Here is a 21,845-nt window from a genome sequence, read left to right as displayed (position 1 = left end):
AAGGTATCAAGCAAGGCACCTCGTCCAAATCTTTGTCTCATCTGTTTGTGTGTGAGTGTGTGTGTGTGTGTACGCGTATGTGTGTATTTGTGTGTGTGTGCCTATATGTCGGACTCTGTTTGTATGTGTGTATGCCTATGTGTGTTGTTGAGCCAGTCATTGACTTTCAAGGCAGGATGTTATTGGTGAATGAATTTTTTAACGTGTGTGCGTGTGTTTGTGTGTGTGTGTGTGTGTGTGGGGGGGGGGGGGGGGGGGGGTTTAAGGCAGTTAAGCTAAAGCACCGAGCGTGGATTTAGATAAATGCTGACCATTTATCTCTCTCGCATTAGAAATGAGCGAGTGGGTGGAGAGGGAATCATACAGGCCTTTGTCGGCCCAGGACCAATCATACTGATACATCCCGCGGCCTACGAGTTATCTCAACGCAGATCTAAAGGCAGAGCTTCACGTTTGAATGTCAAAGTCCTTATGAATCATACCAAACTAACGCTGCACTAAGTCCAGTCCACACACCCGTTCCACGCGACATTTTGGCCGCCATCTCCGTGTCTGTTTTTAATATCGCTTTGAGTGCAAAACTTTTTCATGCTACTGTGTTCAGGCGAATGGCCGCCTGCACGTGTACACACACAAGGGTCACCCACATTTGTGTCCATGTCTTTGTGTGCCTGTGTGTGCACGTGTTTGTGAGTCTGTCTGTGTGCGCACACATGTGTGATGTGTGTGTGTGTGTGTGTCTGTGTGCAAAGGTGTGTGCACGTGGGTGTGTGTGTGTATGTCTGCATACGTGTGTGTGTGGTGTGTATGTGTGTCTATTTGTGTGTGTGTGTGTGTCTGTGTGTGTGCACAAGTGTGTGTGTGTGCCCACGCATGTGTATCTGTGTGTGTCTGCATACATGTGTGTGGGTGAGTGTATGTGTGTGCCCACGCATTTGTGTGTGTGTGTGTGAGTGTATGTGTGTGTGTGTGTGTGTGTCTGCACGCATGTGTGTGCGTTGCCACACCGGTTTCCATCCCAGGTCCTCAGTGGCTGGTTTCGTCCCTTAAGGCAGCTCTCGATCTCCCCCCTACCTCTGTTGTACATCACCCCCCCCTCCGGGTGTGTCACCGTTGTTCCCCCCCCCCCCCCCCCCCCGTCCTTTTGTCCAGCGACCCACCCTCCACCTGTCACTGCAAACAATCTGCCCGCCGCATCGCCACGGATACGGTGACAAGCCACCACCGCCCCCGAGGGACGCGCTGTTCTGTGTGTGTGTGTGTGTGTGTGTGTGTGTGTGTGTATGCTGCTTGAGAAGTTTATCTGTCGAGTGAGTGTTATGGGCAAACAAGTGTGTGGAGTGGAATGTGTGTGTGTGTGTGTGTGTGTGCGTGTTTGTGTGTGTGTACAGGTTTGTATCTGTGTCGATGTGTGTGTCTCTTATAGGTCATTACGTCTATGGAGTGGAATGTGTGTGTGTGTGTGATTATGTGTGTCGAGTGGAATGTGATTGTGGAAATGCGTGTGTGTGTGCCTGCATCTGTGTGTGTGTGTGTGTCTATGCCTATGTGTCTGCATCTGTTTGTATGTGTTTATGTAGTTTATAATGTGTGTGTGTGTGTGTGTGTGTATGCCTGTGTGTCTGTCCCTCTGTGTGTATTTATCCCTGTGTGTCTGTGTGTGTATCACTGTCTGTGTGTTTATTCATTGTGTATCTGTGTGTATCCCTGTGTTTGTGTGTGCATCACTGTGTGTGTGTGTCTTTGTGTACCACTGTGTGTGTGTATGTATGTATCCGTGGGTCTGTGTGTGTATCCCGGTATATCTGTGTGTGGAAGGGTGTGTCCATGTTGTTCTTGCGGGCCCCTAGCCAGAGGCTGTTGTCTGAATCAATGGGGCCCTTCCCCCCTGACGTCCTCTTATCCGATGTTGTTATCGCTGGCCTCACTCCGGTACAAAAGAAAAATCACATTTTGGGCAAAGTGAAGAGTTGCACAAACACTCGCACAGACCCTCTAACCTTGAGACGGACAAAGTTTGGAACGCGATAACATGCTCCTGTTATCTTCGGGGGCCCGAACACTTTTTCGCTTTAATACGACGACAAGAGCTCAAGAGTAGACATTCCAGTTTTTCCACACGATTATCTGAAGAGGACGAAAATATTAAACCTAGCCTATTCACGTTGGTACCGTTGCGAGGGAAGCTGTTAATCTTCGAGGTGCCCTTGTGTGTTAATCTTTGAGGACGTTTCATGTAAAAAATAGGGCTATATTATATTTATTTAACATTTTGTATCGTCCCTTTAAGAAGCAAGGTTGGAAGAAGGGTTCGGATTTTCATATTAATGAACACAGTTGTCAGTATCTCGGAACAATTGATTTGCATTAAAAAGAAAACTGTCCTTTCTTGCCAATTTGTCTGTACAGAAAGCCGAGAGGAGGGCATATTTTGGTGCATAATTGACACCCACACATGAAATCATTAGTGTGTAAAAAAAAACAGCAATGTCCTCTGTAATAATTCAGAAAGATCCCGTCACTTAGCAGACGAATTCTCTTAATTTTTTTCGCCTTGAACCTTCCAGGGACAAAAAGGCCTTGAATGTGCAGTCGTTGATTTATGTTTGCACATGCCCACTGGACTAGACCTACATTTTCCACCGCCACCCGGTAATTAAGAACAGTAAACCTTGACTGCTATTAGTTACCATGGCGATGTGTCACGGTAACGAACAGCCAGCCAAGGAAGTAAAACCAAAATCCTCTGTAGGGAAACAGACCTCATAGAGGCCTTCAAGATGAAGGGTTTGGGTGAGACACATTCAGTAGTGGTGGCCTATCTGTGCTATAGGACAGAGGTTCATCACCTCATAACCGAGTAGCAGTGGATTGGCGGTGGTTCAACTGCCAGGGCAAAAAGGTTCTGGGTTCGATCCCACAATGTCCATAACCTACCTTTGGGCTTCCTTCACCTCCCCCAATCCCCGACTGCTTCTAGATGACACGCATCCGACAGCTTTTGTAACGATAGCGTCTGCGAAATAACTAAATATTGAACGGTGGAAGAACATACAGCAGCTGAACAAACCAGGACACGCGATGACCACCGTCTCACTGTTATTAATCATGAGACTGATTATGTATTCTGCTGATCCAGCCGCTGCGGGAATGAATTCCGCGCTTCCAACGTCTGGATAACATTAGCATGAAGCTATACGTCAGCGATATCAATGGCCCTTCCTGCATTAAGCTAACATCAGGCCGGTCGCTGGCGGAGTAACAAACGACCTCTCTTCGGGTTCCGAAGGGGGAAACTTCCCTTCCTAGAAGGAGCCCAGAGTTTAGCGCGCGACGGCAGCGCGATTCTAACGCTAATCCCTTGGGCTCCACCCAATGCCATCGCTATGTGACAACGCCGCCTAGCCTAGCGGCCGCTTAAAAGAAGCAGCAGATGCTCTTTTTTTCCAGCACACGTCGCGCCGTGAAAGGAGCGGAGCAGGTTAGCCTTTAGGCTACGGGCTGTGAGCTAATGACGATACACCAGCAGGATATAATGCTATATGGGCTGTTCTGTAGCGGCACACTGTGAAATCTTCTGTGGCAGCCGTTTGCGTGTGAGCTCAGCTAGCTAAGCTACTCTCCCCCCCCCCCCCCCCCCCCTCTTCTTCTTCTTCTTCTTCTCTTCTTTGCTGTGCGGTGAAATGATGGGGAGGATTTGGGGAGCCGGTGGATATGTGGACGACAGCCTCTGTAATGTGACTAACCGGATTAGCCCTAAGCTAGCTATGGGAGGGAATTGACGCATTTCGGAAGACGCAACGCACTTTGGCGGGGAGGGCGACAAAAGCGTCCTTAACAGCAAAAGAAACTCGGGAGAAGCAACACACGTGCACGTGCACACACACACACACACACGCACGCACACACACACACACACACAGACACACGTGCAACCAGACACACGTATGCGTACAAGTAGGCAAGTAGGCACACATCAAAGACCACATACGCACACAGACACACACGTACTTATGTATATACATACACACACACACACACACACAAAACATTACAGCCCCCAAAGCTTTGCTGGCGAGGCAGGCACTGTCAGAAAAATGTATTTCAAAAAATGTTATGTGGTTCCGGCCATCCTGTTTTGAAGAGTGCATCTGTGCGGTCTCATCTGTTTCCATTGCAGATCATTTGATTGATTGATTGATGACGCTGCATAATAAACACTGAGGCAATAGTTGGAAACACTGAGAGACAGTCAGGGCTGCTCTAAATGGTGGCTATTCATAGGTATAGGGACGGAGCGTATGCAGGAATATTGCATTGATTTACCTTCCAACCAGGTGTGCAGTGGAATGTAACCCTGATGCAACTCTTTCTAACCACAGCTTGGAAAGTAACCTAATGAGGGGTAAAATAAAATGTAGGTTTTGTCATTTCTTCTCCAAAATCGGACAACATAACAATCTTTATGCAAATGTGACGCGGTTTAAACCCCGGAGATGATTAATACACGGTGAAACGCACAGTAGCAACAATTATGACAATATAATCATAACCATTTATTTTCCCCCGTGTTAAAAACAAATGGAATAAATTGTCTTTCATTGAAAGTCTTTCATCGGTAAATAGTCGCCCCAAAATGATTTCAATTCCTCCCCTAAGCCAACGTTTCAGGCGACTGTATTTTCCAGACGCTGATTGGATGATAAGATGTATTGAATTTAATGGCGCTGGAACGGGGAGAGAGAGAGATAAAGCACGCGCGCGTGTGTGCGTGTGCCTGCTTGTGTGTGTGCGTGTTCGTGTGCGTTGTTACCTGTTCTGTTGTGGGTTTTTTTGCAAAGCCATTCGCGCCGTATAATTCTGGTGTTTAAAGCGTTGTTTATCTGCCTCTCTCCTCGCGCGACGACCGCTCTGTCTTCCCGCCGGATCGGACAATTACAACCGCGGCGGGCGTCCCGCGAGCTGGCGGCGCTGCCGACAGCTGCCGAGTGATTGATGTTGGATGTTTTTTGGGGGACTATTGCTTGATCGTGAAATAAGCCGCTCGGTTGCAGTTCAATTAAACGGAAGAGCTGAAGGTTGGTTGGGGGGGATGATGGAACGACAAAGGCATTGGGAACTCGGGAGAGATTTGGATTTGTGTAGGCATGTGGCTCAGGAGGTAGAGCGGGTTGGCTGGTAACCGGAAAGTTGCTAGTTCGATCCCCGGCTCCTCCTAGCTAAGTGTCGAGGTGTCCCTGAGCAAATCACCTAAACCCTAACTGTTCCTGACAAGTTGGCTGTCGCCTTGCATGGTTGACACCGCCGTCGGTGTGTGAATGTGTGGATGAACTGGTGAATGTGAGGCAATGTTGTAAGGCGCTTTGAGTGGCAATTGGTTAGAAAAGCGCGACCCAAATGCAGTCCATTTCCATTTACCATTCCATTATGAGATACTGTGGCTGGTTTTAGACACAGTATTGGGACTAGGAGCTACTTGAGTCTTCCGGTTATCACTGTTCAGTGAGGTTGGAGAGGAGATTCCGACTCAGATTGGTGGACATCTAGTGTTTAGCGAAACAAAGGGCCATGGACGTTTGTGATCGTCGTTTAGTCTAGGGTGGCTGTCTCCACTACATTTGCACAGATAAATATGCAAAGTCAATATCAGGCACCAAAGTTATAAACTATATCTCTTCAGGAACCAAAGCTATTCCTGGAAACCCTTTTCTACGACAAGCTGCTAAGCCGTTGCGTTTGGCTCTGTAGTCACTACAGAGCCAAACGCAAAGGCTCCATTCCACTGTAGTGAACTTGGAATGGAGCCGAACCGCCATAGAGCCAAGCCACTTGCCTTATTTTCACCACAAGGAGAAAATAAGGCATCTTCACATTCTTAATTCTCCTTTTTACAAAGTTAGCTGAGCAGGGTTAACATGGAGGCATTTAAAGAGCGAATTCCTCTCCTTACACCGACCGTTCTCCTTCCTTCGTCACTTCACACCGGACGGCCGGGGAGGTAGCTCGTGCCCTAGCATTAGCACGTTCACCACGTATACGACCACAAACGCTAGCTCGCGCGCAGTAGATGTTTAGCAAAAACCAAACGAGCCACAGTGAGACACGTAAATGTAAATTGCGGTATGGCTAGCCCTCCGTGATCACGCCTCTTGTTCCGGCGCGGAACAAGAGGCGTGATCACCGGGCCTAGTTCAAATTTACATTTACATTAACATTTAGGGCATTTAGCAGACGCTTTTATCCAAAGCGACTTACAATAAGTGCATTTGTTACAATAAGTGCATTTGTCATAAGAAGTGAAACAATATATCGCTGTCGGTACAGTAAAGATGTTCATAGAACCAAGTGCAAGTATTACAATCGCTAGGCTAACCCATTCCCCGTGTAAAGCAATGACAGCAGCTACTGTAGATGCTACACAATTAAGTACCTTGAATAAGTGCAATGTACAAGTGCCAGGACATACAACATTCAATGTTGGCTGTGCATTGGTTTCTATGCAGAGTCGAGGTGAACTCTGAACAGGTGAGTTTTGAGTCTTTTGCGGAAGCTGGTGAGCGTCAAATGACTCTGTGCGCAATTGGCTGCATGCCGTCGCTTCCCTGTGGTCATTGTGTTAAACCAGCCAATAGCGCGCCAGGTTGGTGATTGGCTCCCCATAAAGGCGTATCAGAAGCAGGAAGAAATGCATTGCTCCTCCCCTGCCCCTGCTGCAGGGAGAATTCAAACCGCCGGCAGAACGGGCGAGTACCCAGTCTAAAGGGATGATTATGGTTAGACTCTCACGCAACACGACGGCCACGCAGTCGCCTCGACGTAGTGGTGAACCTTTATGGTTCTGCGCCGGGTTAACATGTCGCTAAGCATGTCCTTGGTAAAGAGAGAACAAATAGTTGCTCTTTGTCTGTGCATGCTATTACTTTACAATTGGTCTTGTACTAGAAGTTTTGATTACAGGACGGATTCTAGCAACTTGAAAGCTGAATACAATGACTACAAACAATGTGCAACAAAAACAGAAGATAGGCTGCTAGTTGGTCGTCGTTGTCCATTCTGGTCAGTACGTTGGAAGTCTATGACGACCGAATACAATGTCCACTTTTTACCGATTAGTAGCGAGTAAAGGAGGTTCGCAAGGACGTAAGGGGTCCGTAACCCCCTTTGCGTTGCGTCCACGTGGATCCGTAACTGAGCCTTAATTCAACCCCCGCTCGGTCCGTGACGTAAAGGTCAGCTCAGCCGCTCCTGTGAGAGAACACGAGGACACACAGGGAGGGTTTCTGGAGCGGGAGCGGCGTTCCGCTCGGAAGAGGAGCCAGAACCCGTTTTAGATGTTCTGCTCGGCGGGCGCCCGACCGGAGCGGGGAAGCCGCCGGCGCCAGGCCTGGCCGGGCTTCAAACCCACGCTGCCGCTCCCGTGGGTGGGCCGCGCTTCCCGCCGTTTACCTGCCAATACCCGACACACACACGCAACGTAGATATATACACAAAGGGCCCGCGCTGATACACACACAGTCACATGCAGCTAGACACACAATTACTAACTCATACACATATGCAGTTACACACGTAGGCACGCAGATACATACACACAGATAGATATGCACACCGGCACACAGATATGCGCACAGGGCGCATAAACGGTAGCGAATGCATGCACTCAAACACACACACGCACACACACATTCACACAGGCCGCGTCACAGAAGCGCACATCCATCTGCTTTTTAGGTCTCTCTCTCTCTCTCTCCGGCTCCCAGGAACACACGTTAACCCAGCAAAAGCTGCCGGTTCCCAGCATGCAACACCACCGCAAGACTGCGGAACACAGCCTTCTGCCTTTTAGCTCCGATCTCACATTGAATGAGACTGGCTGAATCTCCACACTGTAGCGTGCTGCCTCGTTGGGGAGGGTAGTATGTAGTCTGTCCGGAATCCACTGTGTTTCTGCCCAAACCTCCCCGTTCAAACCACGCCGAAACAGAAGACGGGGAGAAACGACGCGTCAATAATGAGCTTTTATCCCAAACATGATGGACTGAATCACGCGCCCAACCTAGTCCTAAATTCACCTCGTTTGTGACGCTCCAAATCCACGGGAGCCATCTAGGGAAGCTCATCAGTTCAATGCTCCTCAGTGGAAAGTGTATCGGGACATTATTGTAGATAAACACGTGTGTGTGTGTGTATATGGGGGGAAGGGGGGAATAATATATAATCTTGGCCACACTTGGGTAGTGGTGTGTGAGAGTGTGTGTGTGTGTGTGTGTGGGGGGGGGGGGGGGCTGTGTACTGGGTGGAGGAGAGGATACATGTGCTATTTTCAGAAGCCAAAGCACGGGTTTACGGCCGGGGTGGGGGGAGGGGGATTATGTAGGAGGACAAATATAGAGCAGCACAACGTGGATTAACGTAACATATTATATTGAAAAACCACACAGCCAAATATATACCGCAAAGGATTCTGCTCCAATTACCCCCCGCTCTCTCTCTCTGTCTCTCTCTCTCTCTCTCTCTCTCTCTCTCGCTCTTGCTCTCTGTCTCTCGCTCTCTCTCTCTCGCTCTTGCTCTCGCACTCTCTCTCTCACTCTCTCTCGCTCTCTCTCTCGCGCGCTCTCTCTCTCTGTGTCTGTAATTACAAATCTCATATCTTTCAATTTTTTTTGTATTACCAATGCTGTTGTTTTGTAATTGCTGGACCTCTGAGTTGTCTTCTCTGGATTCTGGTGTATAGCCGAGGTTTGGGGTAAAACGCTGGATTTAATGATCTTCCGGTTTCACTCCTTCCTTGGTGCCTTGGTGTCTTCCAACATAAACACAATATAATCCAAATCGTTTTATAACACAATATAATCCAAATTGTTTTTATTAATACCCTTTATAATTTTATCTGACAGATTAAAACAATTTCCTCTGAAACGGCTTCGAGATGGTCCAAAGAGAATGGATTAGATCTAAAAATCAATATTCTTAAAAAATATATCCTGAATGTTAATAGTGTGCAAAGATATTTCATCTCCTGGTAATATCACGGCCATTATCCTGCTAATACTTGACAGGATATCTAGTGCCTAGTTGCTGTTTTAGAGTATAGATCCATAGTTTGACTCGATTCCCTTATGTCTGCTGTCTACCTACAGTCATCTTTCAGCAACTATATTTAACTTTATTATGACTGCAATTTTCTTTGGATAAAAGACAATGCTGAATGACTAAGTATAGAATTGCGGCTGCAGTTGTATGCGATTCGCTCTAATGGATTTTATTTGAGTGTTTTTCTGTGTAATAAATTTGGACTAATCTTGATGTCTGGGTGCAGACAATTTCACCTTTATTTATTCAAGGGTATGCATTCACTTTTCTAGCAAACGTTAGTAACGATAAAGAGACAATAGTGACCATATTTCTGAAATAAAGAACGAGGACATTTATAGTTTAGCGGTCAATTTATCTCCAAAAAGTATCTGAAGTACATTTCCCTGAAATGAAAAATAGGAACATACATACGTTTAATCTATTCTTATCATGGTTAATGTTGTACTGTAGTAGCACATTAGGCAGTACATGCCAGATGGTTTTCCATAATGTGTTTCAGGCTTAAGTAAACAAAAATCTGCCAAAGTAACTCCTGGAGTAGGGAACTGTTCTGCATTGTGTTTTGTATGTCATGCCTGCTCATGAAGTCAATCAACTAAATAGACCCACGTGTAGCAAGGTCGCATCACAGCCTATCCGATTGATACGAGACTAATTACCAACTGCCACGAAACTAATATTCATGAGCCAGCTGGAACCTTTGCCAATTCAAAGATCTATTAATGTATTTTTTAAATCCTTTTTTCTTTTAAATGGTGACAGCTACATCCAGGGACAGGCAATAAAAAATGCCCACTATCCCCGGAAATTGGGAATTCTGGTCCCCCTATCTTAATATCAATATAATGAGCCAACGAGATTAAACAAATGTCGTCTATTCAAAATTAGCTCTCTATTGACATTTCACCGGGGAAGCTAGCGTTAAACGCGGCATCAATGTAATTCCTGGCTGTCAGGCTTTTTCCGCCATGCTAGCTATATCCAGGATCCCACTGTGGCTAACCTCACGCCATTATGCTAATTGAATGAGTAAGTGGCCTAGCCACTTCCCTATTGGATACTCAAAGGGCTGCCGGACACACACACGCACGCACACACACACACACACACACACACACAGACTAGGGCCTGTGGCGCTTATGGTTGCTAGGCGACCTAATCAAGAGTACGGAGGTAGCCGCTCATCACACTTGACTATCTTTACCTTCGGTGACACCAAGCATGAATTTACATACATACATTATCAACCCCCCCCCCCCCCCCCCCCCCCCTCCATAGGGTCCCTAAGAGCGACGTTGATTTCTTCGTTCTCAATAATATGTAAATCCGACGACCCCTTCAACATGAGAGAACGCCTTGGAAGACGTTTCTTGCTCAAGCACTACCAGGCCACACTTGTGACAGGTGGGAGTTGGGGGCTAAACCAGCGACCACCCTATGCTTGGAGAGATAATGCTCTCCCTCGATAATATTGGCTAAATATTATTATTATTAAGGTAGTTTCATCATCCTCATCATCATCATCATGATCACCACCACCATCAGCCTCATCATCATCATCATCATCATCATCATCATCATCATCATCATCATCCTCGTCACCACCACCACCTCCTCCTCCTCCTCCTCCTCCTCCTCCTCCTCCTCCTCACTACCACCACCACTACATTGCGTCAGATCCCATTGTCTCGTTCGGACTTGACCGATGAGGAGTTTTCCCGATCCCGATTCATTTCCCCGCCCTCACCGGGCCGGTCGATGGCGTCCGCTCGTCCGCACCGACGAATTGTGTTTCTGACTCTGCGAGCGTTAAATCCATAGCCGTCGCCCTGGGAGACGGGGCTGACGAGCAGCGAAAGGTTGCGCATCGACCGGGCTCCGGGGGCTAACCCGGGACAGGGGGGGCAGTTTGGGCAGTGGGGGGGTGGAGGAACGTCAAACTCACTTCTTGTCCATTTGTCAGCGACCCTAAAGGTCTGCCTAGGGACGGCTCACTTTACCGCCAGGAGAAGACGCACTCCCCCGTCCTACATGCTACCAGAGTTTGTTTTAACGCGCACAACTGTTTGGACATTTTAAAGATTTGTCCGCGCTGAAGACGGAAGGACGCTCTCCAGGGTTGACAGTGTGTATGTGTGTGTGTGTGTGTGTGTGTTGATGTAAGTATATGTTATTTGTAAGTTAAAGCGACTGTAAATCAAAGTCTATGTTCTTGCACACTACATGTCCACACAATGCAATCATACTATCTGTTGGATAAAAAATTATTAAAATTAAAATTAAAATTAAAAAATATATGAATGCATTTTTAAGTTATATAATAATATATAAAGAAAATAAACTTAGTGATAATGGAATGTAAAAAGCACTCTGATTGGCTTAGGACATAGCCAATGAGACACAGTGAGACACATCAGCAGCAGTAGGAGTGTGTCGATATCACAACTTGGCCAAAATATGACTTAGGCAATTGTGCAATGACGCTAACGATTTGATCGGAGAGAATACAATAACATGTACTAATTCTTGTTCAACCTTTTATTGGACTTGTTTGATCCGCATCGTCTAACCGTGCCCCGGTGCGTTCCATCTTAGCATGTGCGTTCCATCTTACCCACCGAAAGGTCGCTGGTTCGATCCCCGGCTCCTCCCAGCTGAGCGTCGAGGTGTCCCTGAGCGAGACACCTCACCCTGACTGTTCTGGGCAGAGGTGTGGCATCCCCTGTCTGTATGAGTTATAGAAAGGAATCATGATGGTAACCCACCATGACTCCTGAGGGGGACTCGGTCCCTACCTCGATTGTTTAGAGTCGTCTCACAAGCGAGCGCACACCGTGCAGTCCCTCCCGACTAGGGTCGAGTGTGCAGTAAACAACGCCGCACGGTGGAGTGAAAACAGCCGTCTCACCCCAGATCACTCCTCTTCCCGACCGGCATCTGTATTCACTGCCAGTCACGTCGGCTGAAAGCATCTGCTAAACGACTCCATAATTAATGAATCAGAAAGGAAAGTTTCCACACGATGTTGCAGAACTACCTTAGCAGGTTGATCCGAGAGTTTGAAACATGTTGGCTCTGTCTGAACAGACGGAGCCAACATGTATCAAACTCTCGGATCTCGGAGTAGCTTTTAATATCTCAGATGCATCTATTGCGTTTGTTCTTATAAACATCGGAGCGCTACTGACACCTTCTGTTTTTGGCGTGCTGTCCGTGATCTTTAAGAAGCGGGTGCTTTGGTTTTCCAAGGTTGAACGCATCGGACACAAAATAAGACTTCCCCCTTTCCCCCACCCATCACATCACACACACTAATGAACATAAACACCTAACTTCAATCAAGCAATTAACCTTCCACTAATTGTGTCGACCACAAACACGTGCAGGGACCGATATCTACAGCAAACACAGTGAAGACAGCGTGTGTGCGTGTGGCCCTCAGAAATTAAATCGACAAGGCCCTAGGGTTGGAAGAGCCAGCCAACCGGTCTCCCCCCTGCTGTGACCTTAACACAGCCCGCCATGGTGTGTTTGTGTGTGTGTGTGTGTGTGAGAGAGAGAGAGAGAGAGAGAGAGAGAGTTTAATCTAAATCTTACAGGACTTGCAAAGTTGAGTAGCCCCGCCCCTCTTCTACCCAGACTGAAACCTCGGTCTCACTTTGTCAGGAAAACAAACTCTGTGTGTGTGTGTGTGTGTGTGTGTGTACAAGGGGTGGGCACAATTCAGTCAATCCACAGTTTTAGTCTGGACCCTGTCAGAGATAAGTTTGGGCTTGATTTTGCACCTTCAGACGATTCGTTTGCTAGGAATAAAAGTGTAAAAAGAGAGAGGGAATCGATGCAGAGTCTAGAGGAGAGGTAGAGAGAGGGGGAGAGGGGTGAGAGATAGGGAGGGGGGAGGGGGAGAGGGGTGGTGGAGAGAGGGGGAGAGAGAGGGGGAGAGAGGGGGAGAGAGGACAGCTTCCTGGATTTAAGAGCTGGACTGTCACTCACTATGAGCGCGGCATTGACTTCACACCATGACTCAACCCCATGTAACCCGTGACAACGGTTCCAAACAAAGTCAACCACAGGTGTCAAAAGCGGCGGGGGGCGGCGGCCAGCGGCCGCACCTGAGCCTCGCGTTACCACAACTACGCGTTGAGCGACAGCGTGGTCCAGACGTCTGGCTCTCCGTGCGTTTATTTCGGACAAGAGTACAGACCCTTCATATACTGGTCTGTGTCTCGGTTCAGACTATCGATCGAAACTCTGAGCATCGTCTGCCAAAAGTCTGGCGGTTAATTAATTAACAGCGTGTGACGCGGCGAGCGCTGGTAGCCTGACGTAGCCTGACCTTCAGGGACGCTAGGATGGCAGCTGCTACCGCTAAAGCTATGTGCTTCCTAGCGTTGGCTCTGTTTGTCGTGTGTGTGTGTGTGTGTGTGTGTGTGTGTTTATGAGAGAGTATATGTCTCTGTGTTTGTCTCTCTGTGAGAGTCTGTTTGTGCGTGTGTGGGCATGTGTGTGTGTGTGTGTGTGTGTGTGTGTGTGTGTGTGTGTGTGGCACAGAGTTAGCGCTGTGGTGATCTGACATGATTAGCCCTGCTGTTGCTCTACTTTCTATTACATGCTATCTGGGTGGCTAGGCTTACTTAGCGTCAGCAGTGCTTTGACCCCAGCCCGATGGGCGATGAATGATTGGCCCCAAGAGGCTCCGGCGGTCACATGACAAGAGCACATGGTCTGGATTGGCTAGAATGGCATGGTGGATTGCAGTGTGTGTGTGTGTGTGTGTGTGTGTGTGTGTGTGTAATGAGGTGTGTACGAGGCTGGCAGTTACATGTTTGTTGTTGATTTTGTTGTTGTTGATGTGTCTTCTTCTCCCTTGCCGTTTTTTTGGCTGACTGTTCTTGCCATCAATCATTCACCACACAAGACGTATCCTCTGTAAACGACTGAACACTTGAGTGAATGTTTGTGGATGTATTTTCTTTGTGCATGTGCATGTGTGTATGTGTGTGTGTGTTAAAGTGTGTTTATCACTGTGTGTGTGTTTGTGAGTGTGCGTGTGCATCTGACCGTGTTTGCGCGTGTCTGCGAGTGTGTGTGCGTGTGTGGGTGTGCGTGTGTGCATCGTTACGTGAACACATTTGCATGCGTTTCGGATCAATTGCACATTTGCATCGGCGTTTGCGTGTGATGCTGATGTGGCGTCACGACGACAGTCGACAGCCAATCGACTGTCATTCATCCCAGCCCTGCAGCGGAAATGTCTCAAAATAGAAACATTGATTCCGTTTCTTCTTCCCTCGCCAATTAATATCACCTTGATTGCCTTCTCATCATCATTAAAACATAGCTCTGTCGTACATCAGCTGGTTAAACGGCGAGGCGCTTTAAGGAGAGAGTGTCGCGTGTGTTCCTATTAGGGAGTCTCGATCGCGTTACAAGGTGAGGATATAAAGTTGAAATTGCGAGACATGTCCCAATGTCACCTGAAGAGACTTGGCTCAGACCGGAGTGTGTTTTACCGTTCACAAAGGACACCCCCTCCATACATGTCCTTTATTGACTGATCATTTATTGGTACGTTTACCATCTTGTCTGGGAGTGCCCTGTTCCTTTATGACCAAGATATCTGGGAGTAAGTCAAGGTCAGGAGAAGGGGATCAAACCACATTATGAGAAAACCCGAGAAATATAAATGTAGCTACAGTAAACAGCATGTTAAAAACAACAACCACATGTAGCCAATGTCATTCATATTTAACGTGTACTTCATAATTAATGTGTGTGTGTCTTTCGCTGCCTTTTGCAGATGGCAAAGAAAGCTGACAAGCTAGCTAGCATACGGGGATGGGGGGGGGGGGGGGGGGGGGGGGGGGGGAGGTAGCTTAGGGGAAAATACCAGATGAACATGACACAGGTTCACGCCGGCTATATGCCTCATAAATTTGTAAATTGCATTTGTTGACCTTTGTGTCTGCGACAGTGGGATTTACATTGCTTGAGAATGCGCGGCAGCAGTTCACCACCGCCCATCATGTGGTCGACAAGGTCAGCTGCTCACCGTTTACAAGCTGCGGCTAGCTTCTCGCCGCGGTTACGTCAGCGCGTTTTGTTGTTAGCTAACCGTCTGCGGAGCCATAATTATATACAGTATACTGAGTAGATATCGCATTTGGATTCTAAGCATGTGTCAAGAATGCCACCATCTTATTCACCCAACTGACTGAATGAATGACCATCTGCCCCGATGGGGCAGAGGTCCTTTCCAATTCCAAATCACTCTTAATCGCCTTCTTTTTAAGCAATTTTTAATTACTTAAAAAAGCGGTTAAAAGTGGGTTAGTTTCTGACGTATGCAGACATGTGTTTGTGGTAACTATAGTTAAAAATATATATATAAATATTGATCTTTTAATTTTTATTGATTTTTACTATCATTACAACAAAAACATAATGCTTATTTTGAATGGGACCGCTGCCCCATCGGACGTTCATTCATTCAGGTGGGTGGCTACCCCGCGGCAAGATGGCGGCGGCATTGATCCATACGTTCCGCTGAACAGCGCAGCTCAGGCGACATCGAGTCAGTATATAATTAATATCTATGCTGCAGAGCAATGGCAGTTGGTTCAGCTAACGACGGCTGTATTGGATGAATAATTCCCCCTCGTTCCTTAAAACGAAGCTAAGAGCTGAAGACTTAACCATAGGTTACCTGATACCGCAAGTTAATATAGAATTTAAAATGGGATATTTGAGTTGAAAGAGAGTCAGTAACCCATAAGCATTAGGCTGTAAGCTGTAATTACTTTCATGCACTCGATGTGTGAAATCGCAGAGGAAAAACAGTCAACGCTTTGAAAACTAGAGAATTTAGTGTCTGAATATACCGCCTGTCTACATACCTGCTACGGGCATGTCTGTACGAATTACACATTATCAAAACATCAAAGGTGTTTTCGTCTGTTTTGTTCTGGTTTTGCTAGTATTCCCTCGTGTCTGAGTGGCATCACAGCGTTCATAGCGATAAACATCTGACAACAGGTCCGGTGTGAATTCACTATCTGGCATAGCTCGAAGTCCATGAAGTCCAAATCGGTTTGACAGGAAAAACAGCAGGGGAAGTCTTTCACCGTGACACAACGTGTCGGCTGTGGTCAGAATTTGGTCGAAAGAAGTGTTGGTGTCCCTGCGCCATTTTTGTTTTCATGCTTGTGTTCAAGTTTCATGAGAGAGCAGGGGTGAGAGAGAGAGGGAGAGAGAGAGAGAGAGAGAGAGAGAGAGGGGGGGGGAGAGGGGGAGAGAGAGAGAGAGACGAGAGAGAGACAAGAGAGAGAGAGCGGGAGAAAGAGAGAGAGAGCGAGAGAGACGAGGGAGAGACGAGAGAGAGAGAGAGAGCGAGACGAGAGAGAGACGAGAGAGAGGGAGAGAGAGAGAGAGAGGGAGAGAGAGAGAGAAAGAGACGAGGGAGAGACGAGAGATCATGACGGAGAAAGCAAGGAGGGAAGAGGAGGAGACGGAAGGAGAACGGAGGAGTCCGGTGATCTCTTCAGGGACTTGGGGGGAGATGGGGGGGGGAGGGAGGGAAACAGGGAAAGAGGGGAAGTGTGTGCTGAAGCATTAGTGTGTCCGTCTGTCCTCCCACTTGGCACCACCCGTCTCGTCCCCTCCAGCCAAACTTAATTTGGAGTCGAGTTGGTTGACTGGCGAACAACAAGTAGTGAGCTCCACTCTGGGCTCTAAGCTGTCCTTGCCTTGACAGATTTTAGTCGTTTTTTCAAGCTCACGACTTACAGCACGGGTTCAATCCTAAAAAAAACCTTCGGGGCTGTACTTGGAGGGCAGAGGATGATTCAACTCTGTCCTTACCCTTCCATGCACATCGAGATATTGGAGGTAACAATATGGGCCGGCTTGTGGCTCAGGAGGTAGCGTCGGTTGACTGGTAACCGGAAGGTTGATAGTTCGACACCTTGATGTGCCGAACCTCGTCGAGGTGTCTCTGAGCAAGCCGCCTCACCCTCACTGCTCCCGACGAACTGGCTGTCGCCCTGCGTGGCTGACACCGTCGTCGGTGTGTGAATGTGTGCATGAATAGGTGAATCTTAGGCGATATGATTGAACGCTTTGAGAGGCCACTGGTTAGAAAAGAGCTGTATAAATGCAGTCCATTTACCATTTACTAATGTGTAAATATGCACATTTATCAGGCCATCTCCAGCTATTGGCCTACTGGCTGGAGAGGTGGAAAGCCGCGAGCTGCTGTCAGACACTGGTCGGCGATGTTCACAGCTAATTTGAATAGCGCCTCATTTCCTGTTCATGGCTGTGTTGCCACCTCCCCTCCCCCCCCCCCCCCCTCTCCCCTCGCCCTCTTTGACTGACAAAAACAAATGAGTATCGTGTTGGTCTCGACATCCTTGAAGAAGAAACTGATACCAGTGCTCCGCGTTGAACTCAGACAGATGCTTGGGTTGTGCGGGGGAGTGCTGAAAGCGCGTCTGGCTTCTCAAACTCAATTTGGGAGAACTAATGAAATTTACATTTGCGTGTTTTAATACGATCACCCGTGGAGGCGTGGGTGGGGCTGAGTGGGTGGTTGAAAGTTCTCTTGAAACTTCAGCACACCCACGGTAGTCCTGTGGGGACTCGACGCACAGCGCACCGCAGTGTTGTGTGTCACGGGCGGGCATGTTGGGTTCACTGTTCATATTGACACCGACGCACTGATTCCAGTCGAAACAGGAATACGGGTTTGCTAAATGAATCCACAAAATATGGTTCGGAAGACGCAACCAGGCCAAAGTCTTGTTGAGTGGGTGCTAATGGGTGTTCTTCGGTCTTTTAAACACTCAACCACAACCCCGAAACACTCCTCTTTGTCAGTTGGCTGCAAAGTTCACAACATTAAAGCCATACTAGCAGTTGAACCTAGTAGGTTAGCTAGTTAGATAGTTGAAGTTTACTCTGCCTGCCTTCCAGTGCATTAGCTTTGCGCCAATGTTTGGAGGTTGTTAACCAATTGCTCACTTGTATCCAAGGCTCTTGTTCGGGGTGCTGCTTTTTTATTTCTGGAGGGCAGGGTCAGGGGCTCAGCCTCATTGGCTCACTCGCATTTTACTTCTTCTTCCGGCGGGGGTGTGTGTGTACGTTGGCGTCGGTATGTTTGTGGCTGTGTGTTCGCGAAGCAAGGGCGGGTAATAAAGACATTAAACATCTCTGACTGGCGGAGAGAGAGAGAGAGAGAGGGGGGGGGGAGAGAGAGCGAGAGAGAGAGAGAGAGAGAGAGGTGGGGAGCGAGAGAGAGAGGGGGGGGGGGGAGAGAGAGAGAGAGAGAGCCCCCTCCATACACCCTTGACAGCCGGGAAGAGAAGGGAGAGAAGGGGGTGAGGGAGGGATGGAGGGGGAGGAAGAGAGAAGGGGGGAGGAGAGAGAGAGAGAGAGAGAGAGAGAGAGAGAGAGAGAGAGAGATATAACCTTGCCGCCATAAAGACCATGAGTGATTTAGTTTTTTCCTTGAGCGCCCCCCGTCGACGTCAGACGACCGCTCTGGACCGAGGGTGACTCACCCAATCAGGGGCCCCGAGACTTGAGAGACCTAAGACGCAAACGATCCACGCAGAGGAAGAGCTGAGTCCGCCCTTATGGACAAAACACGCACACACACACACACACACACACACACACACACACACACACACACTCTAATGTAGCCTGGTAACTGCAAAGTCCTTGTCCTGTGGCCGGAGCGTTAGAAGAGCATCGACGTGGGATTAATGAGGACCGGCATGGACCGGCGGACTCCACTAATACCGAACGCGATGGATATAAAGTACAGCCGCCGCAGACCGCCCCACAGCAAACCACAGAGGAACCAATCGTAATCCCAGTGATCAGTGGGAACGGCCGCACTACGACTCCGGCCCCGGAGAAGAAGTGGCTTATTCCCGTCAGGGAGTGAGCGGCTAATGGTTTGTTCCAGATGCCTCGGACCACCAGCCTTGCCGAGTTGCAATTGTGATGTCATTTCCGGTCTAGTAGCATTTGTAGCGTTCCCGTTCATTTTTCGTGATTGTGTCATGTCATTGGCTAGGTCGTTGGTCGTTGTTTATTGTTTATTGTTAGCAAACTAGCTCGAAAAACAAGCAACACAACTTGACATTGTATTGAACGCACAGCAAGACCGGGCGATGTTTAAATTGGTGACCGGATTAAAGCAGCAATGTAAAATGCCACCTAAAAAATGCTACATAAAAATGCGACATTAATGACCAACGTGGTACAAATACAAAAAATATTAATCCAAAAAGGGGGCGTGCCTCCGTGAAATTCCGCAAGAAAGCTGGAATAGCCGCAAGCTAGCTGATTTCCCCACTCTGAATTCGGAGGCATCTGGAACACACTAAGGGCCTGATGGAAGGGGAAAGATAGCGGACGGCAGGAAATAAGGTTATGAAGAGAGAGCGAGAGCAGGGACGTCTTCCGTGGAGCGCGTTCCCGGAGGGCCGGGCGTTCCGCAGAACAGATCTTGCGGCGCCGGCTGACGTCTGGCGGTGGAGGTCGGTTCCCCAGCGCGGCGGACTAAGAAAACGTGACAGTTTGGGGTCAGAGCCCGGCTTGTGCCCGTGGCCACGGCATCACGGCAGCCATGTGTGTGTTCTCTGCGGGCACCTATGAGCTCTGACAGGCCTGGCGCGGCGCTTAAAATACACCCGACATGCAGCCTGCTAGGAGGTGTGCACGGCACGCGCCCGACGCTTTGTGGTTTGAGGGACGGGGCACCAAGCCGGAAAGTGCCTTTTCTCGTCCACACTGAACCCCTAAAGAGTTCGGAAAGTCCACTTCGGATGTAGAGTAATCGGGATTTAAATGTTTTGCCTGTGTGTGTGTGTGTGTGTGTGTGTGTGTGTGTGTGTGTGTGGGTGTGTTTGTGTGTGAATGATGGCACCCATTGCACCCCTGACCATCCCCTGAAGGAGGGATCACTCATTCTGTGTTCCTTCTCAAGATTTCTTCCTTGCTAATTAAGGGAGATTTTTCTTGCCCTCTCGGGGGCTAGGGTCAGGAGGGGTGTCATAAATGTTTGGGCTGTTAAGCCCTAGACTGTACCTGTGATTAAGGGCTCAACAAATAAAATGTAATTGAATTAAGATGTTTAAGATGAACGATACGGGGCCAATAAAGTTGTTTTTATTCGATTTTAGAATCGGTGTGTAAACATAAGCCTATCTATTTGAATGGCTTCTACCAAAATTGGATATGCATAATGTACATGTCCTAAGGGAGCAGGGAAAAATGTATTTTGCTCAAGGGTGCAGGCAGGTGCTAGTGATTTTGCCGAAAACCTTGGAGGGCTTAGAGATGAACAACCTTGTCATGATCATATCCGGACCCACACTGCATGTTCTCCTCATTCTACCGGTGGGCTACGACCCAGATGTTTGACTCAGAATCCCAGCGAGACACTCGTGGTTACCTGCAACTCTTAAGAAAAATCAAACCTCTTGAAAATCGTTTTTTTTCCCCCAGCAGGCAGTTCCAAACAAGGCTGCTCTACTCTACAGCGCTCACAGCCCCGTTCTATTACAGAGGGGTCACGGGTTGAATTCCGACAAGAGCCATTCAGCATGTTTTGCTGAAGTGTCCTTGTCAAAACCCCTTACTCACTTACAAAACCAACACAATATCATTCTTGGTCACTGTTCCGCGATGAGATAGCATATTGTGTCCCTATATATCCGGTATATATAGCAAAAATGAGTGTGCAACACCACTCTCTCTTTCCACAATTCACCACGGCAAACAGGAAGTGATGTCATGGGTCATTCCAGTCCACCCAAAAGCACACTCTGCAGCGGGTGACAAGCTACAAGCGAGCATATCGTTCAGAAACAGTATCTAAAACGATACACTGTTCTGCTCTGTTATGAAACATTGTGCTGTCACTTATCACTTCACCTAATACTTCAATGTAAATAATGTGCACCTTCCACTGTACATTTGAAAGGAAGGATTCATTCTGCATTCATGGACCTTTCAGCCTCAACTGCTGTGTAACCTTTAGGCGTGTACCTGTATGCCGCTACGGCATGGCATTGGAATCACTGTGTGATTTTTTTTATGTATGCTGGACATACCATAACTTTCTTTCTTTTATTATTTCATCTTTTTATATTCAATGGGCTGCTGTAACAAGTGAATTTCACATGTATGGGATGAGTTAAAGTTCTTAACTATCTATCTACTCGTGGCTGGATGGTCGCTTAATCAACGGACAAGTGTGGAGGATGCAAACAGTTAGTATAGCCGCGTCCAACATGAACCAAAATTTACTCGACACCACCACAAACATTTAGCGTCTCCTGCCTCGCGTGCGACACGCCAGGGCGAAGTGTTTCAGACGGCGTTTAGAAAGAAAAGTGCACTTGTGACTTTTTCTTAGGGCCTTGTGTTTCAGAGCCACACTAATGACCATTACTGACCACCATTAAAGTCACACCGGAAGGGCTGAGGGTGGTGGATGTGGGTTGTGAGCAATATAACACGCACACACACACACACACACACACACACACACACACACACACACACACACACACACACACACTCGCGCGCACACACAGACCTATCGGCAGTTATGGATCCCCAATTAGCCGAGCTCGCAGGTGGCAGGAAAGTGGTAACCCACGGCAACAAGGGGGACGGAACCAACCACGTCGAGTAGAGAGAGGCCTCGGTTCTGTTCATCCGTCTCATTG

At 48.0% G+C, this 21,845-nt stretch overlaps 1 protein-coding gene across 1 annotated transcript in view; it reads right to left on the bottom strand.

Moving 5' to 3' along the window:
* Positions 1-21,845, bottom strand: part of tmem178bb (transmembrane protein 178Bb) — a gene marked incomplete at its 3' end in the record, with an annotated part of 76,508 nt that overhangs the window by 11,145 nt on the left and 43,518 nt on the right. The window lies entirely within an intron of this gene.

Source organism: Pollachius pollachius (assembly GCF_949987615.1).
Source record: "Pollachius pollachius genome assembly, chromosome: 4".
NCBI lineage: Eukaryota > Metazoa > Chordata > Actinopteri > Gadiformes > Gadidae > Pollachius > Pollachius pollachius.
Note: the sequence above shows the minus strand (reverse complement) of the source record. Positions and strands in the feature narration are given on the sequence as shown.